The sequence below is a fragment of the Dermacentor andersoni genome, chromosome 11 (assembly GCF_023375885.2).
Source record: "Dermacentor andersoni chromosome 11, qqDerAnde1_hic_scaffold, whole genome shotgun sequence".
NCBI classification, from domain to species: domain Eukaryota; kingdom Metazoa; phylum Arthropoda; class Arachnida; order Ixodida; family Ixodidae; genus Dermacentor; species Dermacentor andersoni.
In genome coordinates, this window is record NC_092824.1 from 31,319,598 (window position 1) to 31,341,711 (window position 22,114).

General features: G+C 44.9%; 1 long non-coding RNA gene across 1 annotated transcript; it reads right to left on the minus strand.

The window, feature by feature from the left end:
* Positions 1 to 422: 422 nt before the first annotated feature.
* On the minus strand, positions 423 to 20,856 carry LOC140214068 (uncharacterized). Its single transcript, XR_011890988.1, has 3 exons — positions 20,714 to 20,856; positions 19,907 to 19,982; positions 423 to 538 (listed from the first exon to the last, which is right to left on the minus strand). It is a non-coding gene; the product is annotated as an uncharacterized lncRNA (long non-coding RNA).
* Positions 20,857 to 22,114: the final 1,258 nt, after the last annotated feature.

Below are 22,114 nucleotides of genomic sequence, written 5' to 3' on the forward strand. Positions count from 1 at the left end.
GCAAAACAGTAAATCCATGTTCCTTTTCATGAGCCTTAGCTCCGATGAGCCTCTCTCCTTCACAATCTTTACATATTCCATAATGAGGAATGAGTGAGCAGGTTACAAACCTGCAAGTGTACCGGACATTGCGGCGTGTTAACAGGATGGTAAATCGGGCGAGCTTGTCTAGCTTCGTGGTTGCGGCATGAGGTGTGATTGCGGACCGGACACTGGCGTCCGGTAGCGTTGTTGGAACCATGAAGCGTGTCAAGGCCGGCTCTAAAATGCTGATGCAGCACCTGTTTTAGCGATCAGAGCTAGCCCTCACAAGGAGAAATTACTGAGTAGACGCATCATTGTAATACCTTATAACCATCCCTCGCCTCTCTGAGTTCCTTTTTAATAGAACTTTTCTCAATGTGAACTCACGTGGTGGCGTCTTCAAAATTGGCTGATGCTTCTTCCATGCCATCACGGCTTGTGCTGGGCCTTACGTTATCGACGCTCCTGATGGACCCCAGGTGCTGGCAACTTGAGCTGCCATTGTCAGTGACACCTGTATGGCATAAAGGTGTAGTAAAGGTGTTCATTCGCCGTAGTTCAAGCGCAATATATGGGAAATGAATATTTCTTGCTTATGGTGGAAGGCAAGAAGCTTTCGGTGGTATCGAAACTTTAATGCTGTGCTTCCGTACGGGGCGATTTTTTTTTCTGCGCGTATGTCTTGAATGCATAGAAGAATTTCGTGGCGATGGGAAAGCCGACCATGATGATTATTGTGAAGTATTGTATTCTTCTGAAGCTTATGTTTGTCGGCAACCTCGGGCAGAGCACGACAGCGCTCGAAGGGAAAAACGACACGTCGGTTTCTTGTGCGTGGAGCCCTTTACCCAATATATTTGCTGTGTTATCCATTAATAAGCACACTAAATGGCTCACGAACGTCTTGCTTATTGTTCATCTATTACGAGCAGCAGATTTAGCCCGATGAAGATGACGACAATGAACGACTGAGAGGACTCATTTCTATCGAGGGATTTAAATTTTTGTTTTACTTATACCCTTAATTTATTGAGCTTCTATGACACAGGTGCTTCATCAAAATATCTATTCGCCTTTCGGAATGTGATGATCCGAACCTCATTTGGTGACTCGTGTAGCTCAAGTTCATAGGCACCGGCTGTAAGCGCTGCAGGTTTTCCAGCTCATTACGAGCACTAAAACGGCTGTCGTCGCCAGTGCTTCTGTGTAGGCCATCAATAGACTATAGGACAACTTTCAAAAAGATTGCTCAATGCGCTTACGTAACAGTTGTATTGCAGAGAGTATATTAGCTTGGAAAGAAATGCGGAGGTGGTAATTGACGGGGCAGTGTCACAAAACTATGCAGCGGAATGCCTCAAAGCACGTGAAAAGTTTGGATTGTATGGTTAGCGTTGTAGGTATTGCGGCTAGGTGAAAGTCTTTCATTTAACGGCGCAGAAATTGCGTGAAACTGAAAGGAACACGTGGGAGACCTAAAAGGCGGTAATTACAGCAGAACCCTATTCAGGATGACCACCAATGCTACTGCAATTAGCATTAAAACTGCATGGAGACGCCGTATTTTTGGATGCACCTTTATTTACAATATGAAGGGGGGGATTGGCTAAGAATGTTTACGGCATTACTATGTCTTCGCACGCAACGGAAAACATTCAACGCGGATTCCCAACCAGAGGAACTAAAGGTTAGAGTTTCAGCTTTGACTTCTAATGAACTGCAGTGTGATAGCACAGGCGTGACTTAAGGAACTCTTTTTTTTATTCTCCGGCATTCTCAACTTTATATGTCGCACCGTTATTGTCACAACGTTCATCAGGCCTGCGATAGAGGCTGCGCAGATACTGGCAGAACAAATAATGCTTGACGTATCCAAGGAAACCTAATCACCTTACAAAAAAGAATGTTCAGTTCGGAAGTCCCGTGTCTCAGAATGGCGTAAATATTCTTATTAACAAAGCGTTACAGTTTTGAAGTAGTGCAGACTCACTGGTAATCGTTGCGTGCGGTAATTATTACTCTGTCAAAAGGTATAATGTTGATGTTTGAGAAGCATATAATTGGGTTATTTGGTAAAGATTTATGCCAACAGATGGCAAACTACCTAACAATTTTGTGTGCTCCTTGCATTAAATTTTCATTAATTTTTGAAGGTTGTTTATGCTGCGGCTGTGGCTTGGCGTGCTTGCTATAAAAGAACCAAGAGGTCCAATATAAACTGTTTTTGGTGCCCCAAATTGTGCGCTGTAACTTCTGCATTCGGCAGCAGCCGGACATGTCTGCTGCTCGTAACATGCTATTGGTGAGAAATTCTCACATACTACCTAAATCGTAACAGCACCGATAAGACATCATGACGTCGATAAGACGTCGCAGCAATTACGCATCACACACGGAATTTGTGTCAAAGCAATTGCTTTGTCAACCAGCTCGGTTGAAGGAAAACATTTGCGATGTGAGCCGCTAAAACCCACTGAGATTCTGCTATGCAAATAAGTGTCGACCATTGGTGGAGCGATGATTCCATTTACAAGTGAATTCTCTGCAGGAAACTACAGTGTCGGCTTCTGCCCTTATCTTCTAGCAGCTTGCTTTACCAGACCACTGATACAAGAAGAAATTCATTCAAAAACTTCGTCTCCATAGATTATGTATCAATTTGCATACATTCAGATACGCACAAACTTTTTAATAAGGACAGTTATGAACTGGTTCATGCAGGAACCGTCTTGGCGGCACTGGGTATGTGCATTTTTATACGCAATAAATGTACCGCTACCATGGAAACCGTAGGGGCTATCTGCCATGTTTGTGGTAAAGGCGAGTGACAATCGCCTACGTACCGTCGACGTTGCAATTCTCTTTGGTCATGCGCATGGGCTGCGTTTTCCCCTGGTAACGCACGGCGTCGTCAGAAATCGTACAATTAATAAAGTATTCGTCAGACAGTTACTAGCTATGACAAAAAAGGTGAAATTAGGTAAGCAAATTCGTTGTTTGTAAACTCGCTGCTCGCAATGGTTCATTCTCTTTAAATACGGACTATGCTGCCGGACATAGGATGAACGGCACACTCGGGGCAATACATGGTACAGAGCAGTTATCCACCGTAGACGAAACGGCGCATTGACTTGCACGAATACTGCCAGTTTTGCTGTTAAAAAACTCAGAACGTGTCCTATGTCGTTTCCTATATAAAATTCTTGCTCCGCTTGCTACAGTGACAGAATCCTTACAATAATTTCGGAATAAAATCTTCTTTGGAACATGTTTTTGCATCAATAAAACAGGTTGATGTATAACAATGACACGGTGCAGATGGTTACTGCAATTATGATGCAAACCTGCGCTGATATTACAATAATTAGTATTTGTGCCTCCCCGAAGCGATTCGGCAACACCGTGGTGAATGTGGCGTTTTCACACCAATACAATCATGACTTGTAGATCCGGCAGCTATGATGAATATATCGAATTTGAGGTAATACTTGAAATTAAGGGCTTAATTGCCTCGCTCTGAGGAATACAAGCCGATTTCTGCCTCTTAGCCAACTATTAATTTGAATACTTACGAACAAAATGAAGAGTTGGAATGAAGTAATGATAAACTAGAATGCACTTCTTAAATGTTTGTTTTCAAGTGATGCTAAGTTTCTTCTGTGTCACTCGCTGGACCCTATATAAGTATTCTTCGAATTATAAATATTTACACGTGTACTTATCTTTGTCGGGCGACCACGTTTCGCCACTTAACAACTGTAATCGCACTGCGCGGGACGCGCCTGCATGTATCCGACGTTCCTGGAAAGTTATCGATGCCTTCTACCCGGCTGTCTGTTGTCGCCGAACCTCGCCTTATCTGATTTCATCGCTTGACGCGAATTGTGTAGAACTTTGTAGAAGGCATGCGGGTCCCAACGGTTAGTCTGGAACATTCGATGACTGCTGTATAAAAGCCGACGCGCTTGACCCGCTGATCAGATTTACGACGATTGCCGACTGTGTTCGCCGCTATCGTTCTGCTGTAAGTTTAGCCTGTTTTATGGGCACAAGTTCGCCCAATAAAAGCTAGTTTTTGCCTTTCACAGTATTGCTACTGTGTTCTTTGACGTCACGACCACGTGACATCTGGTGGAGGTGCTTGTGCGTTCATGTACCGAACGCCCCCGCAAAGCCGCGATCCAAGCCCGAAGTCCGAGGACAGAACCAACAACGCCCAAGACCAGCGTGCTAGCCGCAGACTGCAAGGACTGCCCCCAGAGCACGGACTTCTACCTGAGACGACAAAGAAGATCGTGGTCAAGACAACCCCAATGGCTGCCCCAGCGTCCCCCGTTATCCTACAACAACCTCGGGACCCACCAACCTTCCATGGAGCAGCGACTGAAGACCCGGAATCATGGCTGGAGACCTACGAACGAATCGCAACATTCAACAACTGGGACCCCGACGAGAAGCTGCGGCATGTCTACTTCGCCTTAGAAGACACCGCCAGAACTTGGTTTGAGAACAGGGAATCGACCTTGACAACATGGGACCTGTTCCGTAGCCGCTTCCTACGCACCTTTACAAGCGTCGTGCGCAAGGAAAGGGCTGAAGCTATGCTGGATGCCCGAGTGCAGCTACCAAACGAGAACGTTGCCATCTTCACGGAAGAAATGAGCCGTTTGTTCCGCCACGCCGACCCGGATATGGCCGAGGAGAAGAAAGTCCGCCTACTGATGCGTGGTGTAAAGGAGGAACTTTTCGCCGGAATGGTAAGAAGCCCACCGAAGACCGTCGAAGAGTTTCTTCGTGAGGCGACCAACATTGAGAAGACACTCGAGATCCGAAACCGGCAATTCGATCGCCGCACGAACTCTACAAGCTCCGCCGGGGTTCAATCACTGGCTACCGGCGATCTACGCGAGACTATCAGAGCGGTCGTACGGGAGGAGCTACAAAAGCTGTTCCCATCATCACAGCCCCAAGTGGCTTCGATTGCCGACGCCGTACGGGAGGAGCTCCAACAACAACTTGGAGTAGCCCCTGTATCGCCCCAGCCTGAGCCGCAAGCGATGACCTACGCCGCCGTCGCACGCCGTCAAGGTCCCCCTCCGCGACCGCGCCAGGGCCCTGTCACGCCGCAGTTCCGTCGGCCACCGCCGCCGCCGCCAGCACGCCCACCCGTCGCCCAGCACAGCTACGCGAGGAAGACGGACATTTGGCGAGCCCCCGACCACCGCCCGCTCTGCTACCACTGCGGCGAAGCCGGCCATGTATACCGCCAATGCCCATACCGCAACCTGGGATTGCGAGGGTTCGCCGTCGATGCACCGCGCCCTCGGGAAGGTCAACGCCCTCGTGACATCGCCGACTACCTCGCCGCTACCCAGTGGAACCCTCGACGACCGTCCCGTTCGCCGTCACCAGGCCGCTACATGTCGCCGCATCGCCGACCATACACCGGCCCAGCCCGGGGCCGGTCAGCGAGCCCATATCCGGAAAACTAAAAGCAGCAACCGATGGAGGTGCGGTTGCTGTTCATCGAACTGACGAAGATCCTCCGCCGCCGACGAAGACACCGAAGAAACTACCTCGACGACATAACGACACGCCGCCGTCCCGACGAAATCAGGAAGCCAAGACTACACCGATGAAAGACGACTTGACGACGCGACGTTTCAACTTCAGTTCAACACGACGCAGCCGTGATCCGACGCCAAGACCTAACTGTAACGCAAGACAAAGAACCACCGACCTCGACGTGCTTCTCGACGGCCACGCAGTCACCGCCTTAGTAGACACAGAAGCCGATTACTCCGTCATGAGTGGACAAATCGCCGTCCAGTTGAAGAAGGTTAAGGCTGCATTGGAAGGCCCTCAAATTCGGACCACTGGAGGACACCTGATTACGCCGACAGGAATGTGCACGGCAAGAATTACCACTTACGACCGGACTTACCCCGTCACCTTCGTTATCCTCCAACAGTGTTCACGAGACGTCATTCTCGGCATGGACTTCCTCAACCAACACGGCGCAGTCATCGACCTGAAGTCGAAGTCAATAACGCTGTCGGAAGATCATGCGATACCGCCGGAAAGCCCTCGTAGTCACCACGCCTTGAGTGTGCTCGAACATCAAGTGAGCATCCCGCCTCGCTCCAGCATTGTTATTTCGGTCGGCACCGAAACACCCGCTGACGTAGAAGGCGTCATCGAAGGCGACCAACGTCCAATGTTAACCCGCTAGTGGCTCAGACAACGTTAACTTATTGAAGTAAATTATGTGAGTTTTTGCTGCGTAAGCAAAAGTGAAAAGTCTCGCCACGGCGTGATTCAGCGCGAGAGCAAGATCAGTCTCTCGCAACGGTAGCAGTCTACATTATCAATTCATTGACGTCACAATTATAGCCCACAGGTGCTCATTAGGTGACACAAACATAGTGCAGTAACTTATTTCTTCATGAACACAGACAGGTGGGCTAGTTGGTACTTCAAAATTTCAGGCTAAGCACAAGAAGGCACGTAGGACAATAGAAGTGAAGCGTTGTCTCTTTGCTAACTTCTGTTGTCCTTGCGTGCCTTTCTGCGCGTTGCCTCAAGTAATTTATTTTTTGCTACCACCACATACATGTTATACTTCTGGTTATTCATACCTTTCGGAAACGACACACATGAGAGTTTGTAGCCTTCGTAGAGGAATATGGGCTCCAAATGCTAAACGGAAGGCCATTTATTTCCGGGTTTACTATATTCAATGCTTTCTAAATCAATCTGTCAATAAACAATGATATAAAGTGCTTGCATAGCTGGACATTGTTCACGTAATTACGCAATTCCTAGATGTAAATTTTTAACCTTTCGGACAACGAACAACGAATAAAATAACGAATGAAATTTTTTTTCCATATATCCAGAAATCAAATAAGGATAAACAAAGCAACATACATTCCCCCCATTAAAAGTACACTGCTAGTGTACAGCATTATAAAACACACCTTGATGGTTTTAAATACTCGTTCTTTCCTTCTTGTATTAATATATGGAATGGCTTTCCGGACTGCACTGTAACAGCACAAAATGTTAGCCAATTATATACTCTACTAGAATCGTATTACAGGCAACGAGATAATTAAGAATTAATCATGCTTACTGTTATTCTGCGTATACTTGTTCATCCTCTCTGTAAATTGTGTGTATTGTATTGTAAATTGTATTGTAATTGTATTGTTGCTGTTGAATTTATCTGTTTTTTTTCTTCTCTTGTAATGGCCCTCAAGTGAGGGCTACAATATTCCTATATAAAAATAAAATAAAATAGAAACTCAATTTACGCAAGACTTTTCCCACTGCATGACACTGACTAGCATATACTTTTGTTTATAGAATATATCTTACTCGAATAATGAAGGATAACAGTGTTTCTACATGTTTGCTACAATGTTGATGCTTGCTAAACGTGTTAAACACAGTGTATGCAAACCTATGTGAAAAAATTTATTCGTTATCAAGGAAAAACACACTGCACTCAAAGTTGCCATTACGATGACGTGCCCGAATCTAATAAAATATATTGCGATAAACTTTCCCCAGCTTGCTCTTCAGGCTGCCACCATGCCAGGTACGGTATGACTGTCCATTTTGATTAGATAAAATTTTCCGTGCTTGGGTGTCGACAAAGTATGCCCATTACTTTGTTGTGTTTTTTTCCCGTCTTGCTGCAATCATCATTCCTCGAGGTCAAAGGTCTTTTGCGTCTATTAAATATCAATTAGAGACCGATAGCTTTTAACACGAAAGCGTTAAGGGCGCGTACATATGACAGAAAATCCGGTGTCAGCGTCCCCAAGAGCTAAAATTGTCGTATGGCATAGAGCATCGCACGCGCATTGCGAATATGTGGGATACTGCCCCACCTGCGGGAAGTCGTTTTTTTCAGCCACTTTCAATTTCATTAGTTTATTATTTCTTTAATTAAAATAGTGCGCAAAAACTTCTGGGAAAGATTCTGGGTGTGTGCTTATGTTTGTCAGCAACAGTTGCCTTTCATTCGTTTCCCCCTTTTCTTCCTTGTCACAATATGCTGAAATATTCTGCTATCGGCACCGTATGAGACGCAAACAGCGGAGTGCGTTTCCGAAGCTCAACATAAGAGTCTAGTGTGCGCCATCCGCCAGTCATCAGTATTGAGAGGCGGGCACGTCTGGTTTGACCTCACCAGTCGATCATGCTGGTACTTCACTGCGAAATTTTCTCCCCAATTTTGTTTTTATTTAATTTCTAAGTGAGAAAACAGAAAATCAAAGAAAATGGATGGGAAAATATAGCAGTTTAAGGCGAGCATAGTCGCCCACTGCAGTAAGACTAGCCGACGGTGCCCACATTTGTTTCAGTTGTGAATGCGACACAGGCTCCAATGTTCGCGTTTCATTTGGGACAGATAGTACAGCTGCAACTAAAACAATGCGAGACAACACAGATACCTTCCACCTGGATAAGAGGTTTGGCTTTTATTATTGACTAAGGTTCCGCTAAGATGCAGGTAAATCGTCGGTATCTTCACCTTGCAGTGACGGTGAGGAACACAGTAGTAAGAACCGGGAGTCACGGAACCAACTCTTTATTCAGCGAAACTGTGCCCAAAAAACTAGTTTCACTTGGGCTGAATGTTAGCACCGAGCATACACGTCGATCGACGGAAAACTAATCTGCGGCTCAAGCGAGTCGGATATTTATAATTATTTGGCCGACGATTCCAGACTAATCGCATGGGATCAAGCGCTTTACAGTATGTGGAACACTATACTCGTCACGCATGGAATCTGATTACACAAGGTTCCACTGCAACATAGATAGCAGACGAAATCAGCGAGGATGAGCCAGAAGGTTCTGATACATGCAAGTGCGTCATGCGCGGAGCGATAACTTAACACTTCGCGCGGTGAAACGGGATCACCGGAAAAATATAAGTACACGTGTCACTGCGGCCGCATTAAAATGTGTCGTGCCAGCGTTACGAACACCAAACGAGAACGGAGACCAAAAGAACACGCAGCAACGAAAAAACTACGAAATTATAGCTGGTTATCTACGGTAAAACCGGTTACTGGCGCACAAGTTGGACTGCTTCCGGGCATGTTACGGCTATACGGGCCGTGCGCACATTCGGTGAATATTCTTGTACAGTCCGAAATAACAGTGTTTCGCTCAGTCCACGTCGGCCTATAGGGGTCCGAACCCAATCATAGTCACCGCCCTGGTGTTCGACTATTGTAGTCGTCGAATATTGCAGCGTTGTCTGACAGTCCTTGGCTGGATCCTCATGCGTAGTTGGGTGAGTTGTCCCGATCCTGCGACAGAAGGGTGATACTGTGACGCAAGCGTGTCCTAACACGTCTTGTGTTCAACGTACGTGCTCATTCCAGTCATCCTTGCCCGTTGACCTCCAGCTGCCCGGAGTTGGGGTTCTTGCCTTGTATTCGTAACTGTCATCGATTGCGCGGTTCAGGATTCATTGACGACGGAGTAGTTAGGTCGTCTTTCCACTAAAGCTGCCACTGCATGGTGACAGCGTTGATCTTGGTGGTTTAATGCTATACTTATTGCAAGGTGTCTGATCATCGCTTCATGCACTGTCCCATTGTTTCGCGGCGTCGTCAGGTATGCTTTAGGAAGCGTGGTTTTTCCTTCGGAGCTTCGTCGAAATGGCAGCGTGTGCTTCCTTTTTCGTGTGGACCGATCTTGCGTTGGCGGTGGAGGACATTCGGCACTGCGACGAGAAACAACTGCACCTCCATAGGTTGCTGTGTTTTGTTTCCCGGATACGGACCACATATCGGCCATGTATTGGCCCAGTCTACACTTGGTACTGTAGTGAGAGGCAGTGCCTTGGCGACAGCGATCGAGTAAGTCGTTCGGGTCTCCGCCTAGTTGCAGCCAAGCAGTTAAGCAGTCAGGAATTTCACGGTGTCATTCGCCTTGCTGCGGGTGCAGAGTTGAAGGCAAACATCGCAGTGCCATCTCACGGTATGGGTATAGTCAACAGACGTGTCAGGTTTCTCCGCAGTGGAAGCAGAGCGAGCAGTCGGCAGGTGCGGGCGCAAAGGGGGACGCAGACGGCTGAAGACGGTGACGTAGACCATTACTCCAGCATTCAGCTACGGCAATTCCGTCACGGCAAATGGCTGCATGAACGCCTCTCAGTCGGTGTCAAATATTACGACTGCTTGAGGCTGCGTACAAGAGAACATCTTAAGTAGTTCTTCGCGTGCAACTGTTCTGGTGGCCTTTCGGAGTTCGCCGGAGCCTAGTGCTTGAATTTTCCCCCTCGGTGAGAACACTAGGCGACAGATGTCGCCGAGTGCACTTTTCCAACGCCTTTTTGACATCCGGGGCTTCCCTTAGGAATATTGTAGCGGTCTTGGCCGGTTTACGTATCAATCCGGTCTAAACTGCTTGCTTCAAAACCACAGAGGAGGAAGAACGCTTTCAAGTCTGACATGCGCGGTCGACGTGTCTGAATTAACAGTTGATGCCGCCCTGAAGATCACGGTGTTCTCATTGAACTTCGGCCCACTCCTTGGACATGACGTTAGGAAATGTTTGTCGAAATACACTGCGAAAATGCGAAACCGAAGCATCTCGAAGATAGAAATGTTAAACATAGCGGTTCTTGCGTAAGGTTTGCGGCCAGCTTTTGAGATCTCCAAACGAGAATCTGCGAATGGACGGTGACTTCCTTGGCATTTGCAGCACACGTCCCTGCAGGTGACACGGGCTCTCTCATTGTGACAGTTGTCTGGGCCACTTGCTTCCTAGGCTTCTCGGGCACAGGTGCGTACTCGGGCGGTAGTCGTAGCCTGCGGCTAGATGGGCCGCCCATGACAATTTTCTCGTTATTTTCATGGCTGGCAGGATTTATCTGGTCTCCACGAAGCACCTCTACGAGATTTCACGTTGTAGTGACGGTGAACAACAGTCCGAAGAACCGTGGGTCATGAAGGACTTTATTAGGTGAACCTAAGCCCACAAAACAAGTTACATTCGTGCATAAAGATAGCGCCGGGCACATGAGTCGATCATCGAACAAATCATCGGTGATTACGAAGAGTCGGCTATTCTCACATTATTCGTAGAAGACACTGTAATCGCTGGTGCTCACGTGTCTTTCAGAATGCACAACTGTATTCGCGTTGCGCATGCATTTCGATTAGAAAAGCCTTGAGTACAAGAAAGGAAAAAGATATAATCGACGAGAATATCGTAGAGTATTCTGATACATGCTGGTGCCTCATGCCTTGATCTGCAAGTTAACATTCGTTATTCGGCGAAACGCATTCGCTGGAAGGTATAGCAGTACGCAGGTCAATAATATAAGCAAAAAACTATCTCACTCGTCATGTCATTGCCCGCAGGGATGCGTGTCACATCAGGCCAAAAAAATTCCGCAGCTGTAGCTAGAGTGGAGCGCAAGTCAAAAGAGGCAACTACCAAGTGAATAAAAAACTGTGCCTGAAAACTGGCAGACGTTCCACCTGAATACAACTATAACTAGAATACTCGTAGTGGAAGAAGGTATATAGGTAGGCTCAAAATGGTCTGAGTCCAATATGGTCTCACTGCTGTCATCAGCATGATTAGACATTAAAATCTTCGGCATGAATACAAGAGCCATAGAAGAAAAAATTACGTGCATTCAATAATTTGTAAGGGAAATAATTTTTCCCTTGGCTGTCTACATATTGTCCTAAAGGCAGTCTCTGGAAGGCAGAAAGACCTAAGGAACTGAATAATTGGGAGAGATAAATTTTTAGGTGACAAATCACAGTGCCTCCTTTTTTGGTGCTCCATTCTATTCGCACTGTATGATCATTAAAAGCATGTTTAGGCAAAGCTTGTTGACTAGTACACTGTCAAAACGATTGTACAGAACTAAACAAGGTGTCAAGGATGTTGTGCGAACATTGCAATCTTCTATTAGCACGAAACACAATATTGCGACTCATTAGGGTTCGTTTAGAAATGAGTTTGCTAAAGCTACTTTGGCGAACAACTTAGTTTTGCAAACAGTGGGCTCTAGCCAGGATCTCCTGTATTCTTCGATATTTAAGCATGACATATTCTGCTGGAGACGACGTCTTGTCTCGTACTTTGGAAAAAATAATGCGGCATACTTTACGCCTCGTATTTCACTCAGCAGTTTTAAACGTCAAAAGAGGCCCATCAATCCTCACGATGGCTTCGGTAAGTTTCTCACCCCTGTGGAAGAATGTTAGCGTTATTTTCCTGCGCGGTATCATGGTAACGTTCATATGCTAAACCCGTGGGTGATTTACTTCCATTGCGCACTTCTCAGACTGTTATAACTGCCCACCCGTCTGCGTCACGACATGTGCAATCAGTTGAGGTGCATCTATAAACAAATCTACACAAAATTAGCAACTAAAATTCTTGCAGAGATGTGCGCCGAGGTTATCCTTTTTTGTGTACCGAAATCCACACTGCTTGCACTCGTACGGCATTTTACCATCATGAATTCTTTGGCGGTGATTTCTGAGATGTGAGTTGCGCTTAAAGGAGAGATTACATATTTCGCAAACAAAATGTTTGTTGCTACTATGCAAGCCGAGATGCATTTTAAGTTGCCGTTTGCTTTTGAATGGTTTAGTATATATTTGGCAGATATGGGGTTTCACGCCTGTGTGAATCCGTTCATAATTACGGAAATTCGACTTCTCCGCGAATGATCTCTCACATATTTCGCATTTGTAGGGTCTCTCTCCTGTATGCGTGCGGTAATGTGCAGTTAGAGTAGCAGCACTGCTGAACAATTTACCCCATATTTCGCATTTGCGGCTCGACTTCATCACTGACGATCGATCACGTGCTCTTAAAATGGGGGCTGTATCGCCCGTGTGTTCATTGAGTTTCCCGTGTAAGGTGGCCCGTCTTCTGGAAACCTTTCCACTGACACCACAGGCCACTTGTTGCTCTCTTCCTTCGATTCCAGTAGCATTCCTGCCAGGATAGGGACAAATTAGCACAAACTAGCCTACTCTTCTTAGGGGACGAGAAAAAGACATTGACACATTGGAAGTTTGACAAACTAAATCGCACCTTAATGGTAAGTCGACTCGCTGCATCTTAGGGGTAAGTTTCTGCATTGATATTTAACGTTTGATTTGGGCTCTAGATTGGTAGAAATTGAACACTGGTGCTCTCGGTGGTCTGTAATGTTAAATTGTAAATTAAGAACTTTCGTCGTTCGACATGCAAGCATAACAGAAGCATTTAATTATCTCATACATCATGTATGTTCTACGTGAAACAGGTGAAGGAGAGTAGAAATATCAGTGATGCTAAGTAAGACTAGCTGGTCTCAGTGTTAAAAATACAACTCAATTTTCAACACGCTCAAAAGGAGTATTCAGGCAAAAGTCCAGAAACGCACCCTCGGAAGTGAGACTTGATAAAGACTGTTTTGCGTCGGCTAAAATACGTCTCCGTTTTATGGCGCTGCTCTTAATGACCCATTCTTGCGGCGAGCGTCGGCGGCGTAACTGAGCGAACAAGCGCAAGAGCGAAAGATGACAGAGCGAACGCGGAGCGGCAGAAGACGCGAGCCCTGAACGGTCGAGAGGCGGAGACCAATGAAAGCTGCCCCTTCAGTGATATGAGTGCGGAAAACTGGTTTCACGCGGACCCGCCCGACCGCTCGTTTCGTACTGGCATCCGGTCTCAGCCAGAGGGCTCATTTCGTGCTACGATTAGCTCGCGTCGGCTCTCGCTCCGGCTTGATTGGTTTGCTTTGTTTGGGTGTCTTGGTTTGCGATTGTTTTACCATCTGGATTTCTGCGTGACGTGAATTGTGTACTATTTTATGGAAGCAAGCTGCACCACCTATTTAATCTATTTAATTTAATCTATATATCAATGACCTTCCTAACATTTCTTCCCCACCTAATATCATCATGTACGCAGACGATACTAATCTTTTCATTGCAAATTCTTCCTTGCAATTCATACAAAAAGAAATAAATGATTATTGAAATTTATTATCTGAATGGCTGTACATCAACAAACTACAATTGAACGTCAACAAAATCAAATATATAATATTTAGACCGATAAACAAGCCATTGCCAGTTAATATACCTGTTCTATTTCAAGCAAAGAGATTAGAACAAGTAACAACGCGAAACTTTTTGGGGGTACGGTTCCAAGAAAACTTCTCCTGCGACAATCATGTCAATAAGCTTTGCAATCATCTTAGCAAAGTAGTAGGCTGTATGTATAAAATAGGTGATCTAATACCTTTATGGCTAAAGAAAGCAATATACTACGGCCTTTTTTTACTCGAAGCTAACTTATTGTGTCTTGATCTGGGGAACAACTAGAATAAAAAACTATGATAAGTTATTAAGCTTGCAAAAACGAGTAGTCCGAATTTTTGAAAACAACCATGGTAGGCCGCGTGACTTACCCACACACAATCTCTTCGGCAAACATTTATTGATCCGAGCAAATTAAGTATTTTATTATAGATTACTCTTACATATAAAAAAACACAGGCTCCATGTTGTCAGCATACCCACTTCTCTTGGATACCCATTACGTTGTCAAATCAAGAAAATACCATTCACGCGTACTAACTACGGACGTCAGGATATAAACTATCAAATACCAAGGCTACTAAACATTGTTGAGCAAAAAATTCATTTCTGTGCGCCTAATTTTAAGCAATGTATAAAAAAACCTACTCATACACTATCAAATTATTTACACATAAATTGCTCACGCACTAAATTTTTTTTATGCAGTATATATGTATTCCTTAATCTGCGCGGTAATGTGATTGCACAAACAAAAATTGAATCATAAATGGTTTTTTCACATAGTCATTGTATAATGTACACATTATCTTGTTTATTTGCATTTTCTACATCTTACTTGCTTGTTTCTTCTAATAATTGCTTTTTTCGTACATTGGATCCTCATGTAAGGCGAACGCACTTAGGAGCAAGAGCCCCTGTCAGGCCAAATGGCCTTTAGCTCTTGTTTCCTCTTTCTGTAATGAAGAAAGGAAATAAACTTCAAACTTCAAACAATAGATTCTTCGATCAGTCATTTAAAAAAGCCGTCGCGCATGACCTCTGTTACATGTCTCTCTCAAAATATTTGCCTCAATATATCGCGAAATGAAAACACGTACACAGTTGCTCTCAAATTTCACATTATGGGCTGCTGTAATGATGAGCGAATTTTTAAGCACAGATTGTATGCGAGGAAGGGTAAAAATGTTCGGCAGCACGTTACACTCTTCTAACACGTGAAGACGCAAGCCTGCTGTAAACGTGCTAATGCCTAAAGTTTTACGATCTGATGGGTCAGACATAGTGAGCCGCAATACAAAGTATACGTTTGGCACTGTAGGTTGACCTCCTCAACGTCACATGAGAGAACCTAATGCAATACCTAAATGTTATATCGTCTCCGTTTTCATTGACTTTTTTCCCTCGCTGGTTCGTTCGTTCATATCCAGCCATTACATGATTGCTTACTTACGGAGGTATGAGATATTCCTGATGATATTTCTTTCTCACTGCACTAGAGCCGCATTTTCCGGGTATAAGCCATTGCAATTAGTCACTTGAGTCACTCGCTTTAAGAAATAGAAATCGCGTAAAAGCTAGCTATTCGCTTTATTTCTGAGCTGGACTGACTGCCCGTCGGAAATCACACGTCTTAACTGAAGAAGAAGAAATACGAAGAAAAACCGCAGTGTTTAAGTTTTCCTGCAGTGTTTGTATGAAGTCATAAAAAATTTGACTTGCATTCGAACTGCACACCATTGCTAACGAAGGCATCGTGAGAACGACACACAAAACCATTTCCCCCATACGTAGCAAGCACAGATAATTCAAGTAATTCAGTGTTTCCGTGTACATTGGATGGAATGTGCTGCGGAAATTAGGATTCTCTTATTCTTTTTCTCGGTAAGATAATGAATGTTGGAAGCGTTGAGTTGAGGCATTGCTGGTGCGATGTCTTTTCAACCGTTTAGTAAAGCAGAATACAACGGGCAGTAGGGCAGAGACAGCGCGTACGGTGTATGTCTTTTGTAAAGCCAGTAGCTCTTTTGAAATCTCTACGCTAAGCACTAGATAAACATTGGTCGCTATTCTTGCGGTAATGTGCTTTGATTTATTCTTGTTGCCCATGTTCACATGACTCATGCGATGTTGAGGTTTGTTTGCAGCCGGGTTGTGTTACCTTATACGTCGTTTCTAATCAAGCCAGCTTCGCCGGCGTCTAGACCAGATTATTTCATGATGAAATTAGAACTATCAAACAATCAAATTTCGTTTGATAGGGCCAGGTAAATTCTGGTAAATGTATCTATTATAACTTTTATTTAGGTTTGTAACTGCGAAAAATTATGAACTCGCTAAGCTTAAAAACAATAGAATTTTAGAATTTACAAAGTTGACTACACGAAAAAGCATATATCGCAGTTCTATTAGTAGCATCTCTTGGAGCATCCCAAGCGGATAACTTTCTTTATATTCATTTTGCAATTTGCTTGAAATCGGTACAATGTGTCTGAGGACTGGCGAATGAAAAGAGTAAATTTCAGTGCGCTATGTAATACATCCATTTTGAGCGCTTTAAATGAGCTATTTGCGGCAGTTGATTGAATCATGGCGTTCTTTTTTTTCCCGAGTTTCTTGAGTTTCTCAACGCCTTCTGAAGTATATGACGAATCTAAAATGCAACAGCTTCAGTTACCATACTAGCACATTCCTTTAAATACCACAAACTTCAATACTCGTACAGGGTGTTGCCAAGCACATGCATTTATCTCCAAATGTACCTAGGTAGTCTTCCCCGGGGTAAATGTTCTTGTTTACGATGACAGCCTGTTGTCTAAAAACCAGCTGATATTCGGCATTTAAGTCATCGGGACATTTATCCCTCGCGCAAGTGCGTCAGTGCCAGCCTAATTATTGCAATAATTTTACAGGAAAACAGGAAAACCCTGCTTCATTTTATGAGCCTGGACTCGGATGAGCATCTTCCCTTCACAATCTTTACATATTCCACAATGCAGAGCAAACCTGCAAGTGTGCCGCACATTGCGGCGTGTTAGCAGGATGGAAAATCGGGCAAGCTTGTATAGCTTCATGGTTGCCGCATGGGGTGTGCACACATGCGTGTGGTGTCCGGTCGCGCTGTTGGAACCGTGAAGTTTGTCAAGGCCCGCCGCGCCAGCCTAACGCTCAAAACTGCCAATGCAGTACTGTTTCAGCCATCAGAGCTAGACCTCCCAAGACGATATTACCAAGTAGGGGCATATTGTTACACGGGTAGCCATTCCTCTTGTCTCCGAGATGCATTTCACGGAATTTTTCTAAATGTGAACTTTCGCGGCGCCGTCTTCAGACATGGCTGATGCTTCCTCCATGCCAGCGCGACTTGTGCTGGGCCTCATGTAATCGATCGTCCTGATGGACTTCAGGTTCTGGTAACGTGTGCTGCCATTGTCAGTGACACCTATATGGCAGAAAAGTATAGTTAAGGTGTTCATTCGCCTTAGTGCAAGGGCAATTCATGGGAATGGATATTTTATTCTTATGGTTCAAGGCAAGAAGCCTTTAGTCGTAGAGAAACTTTACTGCGGTGCTTCGATACGCGGTGCTTTATCTATGTCTTGAATGCATGCAAGAACTTCGTGGCGATAGGGAAGCCGAGCACGATCAAGATTCTTTAGCGTTGGATTCTTCTGAAGCTTGTCACATTTTATCTCAAACCACAGGCAGAACACGAGTGCTGGAAATGAAAAAAAGACATCTCGGTCTCTTGTGCGAGAAACCTTTGGCGCACTATATTTGCTGTGTTATCTAGTAATAAGCACATTAGATGCCTCACGAAGTTCTTGCTTATTCTTCATCTTTTACGAGCAGCAGGCATAGCCCGATGCCGACAGTGACAATGAACAAGTGAGAGGACTCATTTGTAACGAGGGATGTAACATTTTTGTTTGACGTAGGCCCTTAATTTAATGACCTATGACACAGGTGCGTTATCGAAATACGTACTCGCTTTCAGAAAGGGGTCGTCCGAACCCAATTTGGTGGCTCGTTTACCTGAAGTTCGTAAGCACCGGCTGTAAGCACTGCAGGTTTACCAGCTAATTACGAGCATTAAACCGGTTATCCTCGCCAATGTTCTTGTGTAGGCCATGAATAGACTATAGGAGAACTTTCAAAAAGGTCTTTTAATGCGCATATGTAAGGGTCCTATTAGAGACAGTACATTAGCTTGAAAAGAAAATCGGCAGTGTTAATTCACGGGGCAATGCCTCTAAACTATGCTACAGAAAGTTTCAAAGCACATTAAAAGTGCGGATTGTATGGATAGCACTGCTAGTATTGTGGCTAGATGGAAATCTTCCCTATAACAGCCAGAAATAGCGTGAAACTGAAAGGAAAACGCGAGAGACATAAAAGGCGCAAGTTACGGCAGAACTCTTTTCAGGATGACCATCGATGCTACTGCAATTAGCGTTAAAAATGCAGGGAGACGCCGTATTTTTGGATGCACCTTTATTTACAATATGAAGGGGGGGGGTGACGAAGAATGTTTACGGCATTAATACACCCACATGCTTTAGTGACTATGCTTTCGTACGCAACGGAAAGCATTCAAAGCGGATTCCCAACCACCGGAACTAAAGATTTCAGTTTTATCTTTGACTTCGAAAGAACTACAGTGTGATAGCATAGGCGTAACTTAAGGAACTCACTTTCTTATTCTCTGGCATTCTCAACATTATAAGTCACGCCGTTAATGTCGCAACGTTCATCAGGCCTGCAAAAGAGGTTGCGCAGATACTGGTAGAACGAATAATGCTTGACGTATCCAAGGGACTAATCACCTTACAAAAATGAACGTTCAGTTTGGAAGGCCGGTGTATCAGCATGGCGTAGATTTTATTGTTAACAAAGCGTTACAATTTTTATGTAGTGGCACACTCACTAGAAATCATTGGGTAAAGTGATTGTTACTCTGTCAATACGAAAAATGTTTAAGTTTCAGATGCCCAAAGTGGGGATATTTGGTAAAAATTTATGGCAACAGAGCGCAAACAACTACACAACAATTTCTTTCTCCTTGTGTTGCATTTTCAAAAACTTTTTAGGTTTGTTTATGCTGTGGCTTGGCGTGCTTGGTATGAAAGAACCAAGAGCTCCACAATAATCTCTTTTGGGATGCCCCGAATTGTGCGCTGTAACTTCAGCATTAAGCAGCAGCGGGACATGTCTGGTACTCGTAACATGCTATTGGTGAGCAATTCTCATACACTGCCTAAACCTTAACAAAACCGTTATGACTCTCCTGTAAGGACATCTGAAACGCCGCCCTAATTGCACATCACACACGGCATTCGCACCAAAGCACTTGCTTTGTAAACGAGCGTGATCGGTTTAGGGGAACATTATCCTCATGTTAGTAGGTTGAGCGCACTGTGATTCTGCTTGGCAAATAAAATTGTAGACCAATGGTCAAGCGCTGATTCCATTTACCAGCGAATTAATCACTGCATGGATTGTACAGGCTCGGCTTCAGCGCTCAGCATCCTTGAGTGCTTTACCAGTCCACCGATACAAGAACACATTCATTCAAAAACTTCTACTGCATAGGTTATGTATGAATTTGGATATATTCAGATGAGCATAAATTTCTTAGTAAGGACAGTTATAAGCTGGCTCACGCGGAAACCGTCTTGGCCGCGCTAGTACAGTGTATTTTTATACGCAATAAATGTACCTCTACCACTGTAACCGTAGGGGCTATCTGCGATATTTGTGGTAAAGGCAAGTGACAACCGCCTACGTACCGTCGACGTGGCAAGTCTCGTCGGTCATCGGCGTGTGCTGCGTGTTCCCCTGTAGCGCATGGCGAAGTCAGCCTTCCTGCAATTAATAAAGTATTCGTCAGACAGTTACTAGCTCAGAGAAGAAAAAAAGAGGTGAAATTATGTTTAATTTGTACCCGGGACTTAGAGCTATAGCACACCTTCGCGTGTGTGGAGTGCATTACTTGTACATCAATGACAAATATGTTCTTCAATAAGTATGCATTTGCTTCATGTTCTGAAAAATCTTATCCTGAGCGCTAAACAGCTGGCTTTGGGCTGAAGATGTCACATTCTTGTCGGGGTCGCAGGAGTAGAAAGAGACGAGGTGCTGTCACCGGGAGCAATGGCGCAAAGCAGGACGGTACGGTCGCTGCGGAGCTCTGTGGAGAGGACGGGGAACGGCATCCTCGACCATAATGTCACGGGAACTAAGCATTAAGACTGGCGACTGTTTACAAAATGTATTTACAAGGGATAATGCAGCGCTACTCAGTTCAGCCGACAGCTCGAGCGCCAGAGAGCGTTCTTCCTCCTCTTTCCTCGAGCGATGGCGCCCACGCGCCTCGTTCAAACTATCAAATACCACGCGCGTGCAGCAATATTTTCGCACCACCCTTGCGTCGACTCGTCTTGATCTAAGAATGTCTCTAATTTCAAAGCTTAAGCTCGCTCTCAAGAAGGCCCATTTTAGGTGGGAACAAATGTACAGATATTAAAGCCTAATATATGGGTCGTGTCTAAGGGTAACAGTATTCAAAGAAAAAACTGAAAAGTGGTAAAGCTCACGTTATGTAGGCGCCCAAAGTAGATGAAGCGCTCTGGGTACCGTCACGGCTTGTACTTGGTGTTGCTTCGCCCTTCACGCTTAAATCAAGAGGCGTATATTCGTTGCTGCTTTCTTCAGCCATGCCTCATGTTTCGATGTCCTACAACTGGCGTGCACTGTCGACAGCGCGTTATTGAATCACCGCGCATGCGCACTCAATGCCGAGAAAGAACGGAAACTAATAAATCTTTTGTTACTTCTGGGTTTCGATTAAAATGATAGCCCACGGCTGGAAAAAAAAGAACGAGACGTTTGAGTGCGCCAGTAGCTTGTCGAGACTGTGCAGAGTTTTGCACCATAGCAGGGGCGCCCTGATAAAACTTGCTACCTTTCCACCGAATGATCTACGCACACTAACCCTCCCTTACAACATCAAAAACAAACATGTGCAATAATTCAATGATATCACTACTTTTTTCATGGTCCTCTCAAAATGAAGCGCACATCTGCTGGTGAGATATTGTTGCTCGTGTAAGCACCGTAGGAAGAGGAGGAGGTATAGAAGCTAAGTTATGCCTAATTAGCTCATGATTACCAGATGCTTCAATTCTGCTGACTGCTGCGGCACTCTCTGGCTCAGTTGAAATGAAGAAGGTGGTTCCTACTACCCGACGAGTGGCATTTGCTTTGTTCTGTTGCCCACAAATGGCGGTGCTGTCTTCGCTAACCCCTAGCCATACAGAACTACAACTTCTTTGCACTTAACGCGAATATTCGGTAGCGAACGCTAATGCGCCGTGCATAGCCGTAACTCAGTCATACACAGCACAGCGGGGACAGTTTTGTGTGATTGCTCTAGAGCCGTAAATTGCGTTTGATACCCAGCACAACCAGAGGTGCTGTTCTTAAAGCAAATATGCTACTTCCCACTCCGGCCTTCAAATATTTGTCTTGCACAAACTTTAACCAAAAATGAATAACAAAGAATCAAGTGCGAGCTCTTTATAGCAGTTGCGAATGTGGAGCCACAACAGATAACGGGCCGCGAGCAGAAACAAGCCAAGCCAACAGTCAAGTCAGTTTTCCCTGTGCTCTCGCCCTGAACGTATACACGCTCTTAACAGGTGCGATTTACTCGTGCTTCCGTTGCTTCGTGAAATGGTTGCGGTACAAAAGGTTCCGCTGCTGCAAACACGACTGAATACTGAGTACAAACACGACTGAATACTCCTCGTTACATACCCTGCCCATGCCTATTTCTCTCTTTTGTTTTTATTTCAACTAAGATGTGCCTAGCTCGCGTTTGTTCCTTCACCCAATCTGCTATCTTCTTATCTACCCCCTTTAACTTTACGCCCATCATTCCTCTTTCCATACCTCGTTGCGTCGTCCTCAATTTAAGTAGAACCCTTTTCGTAAGC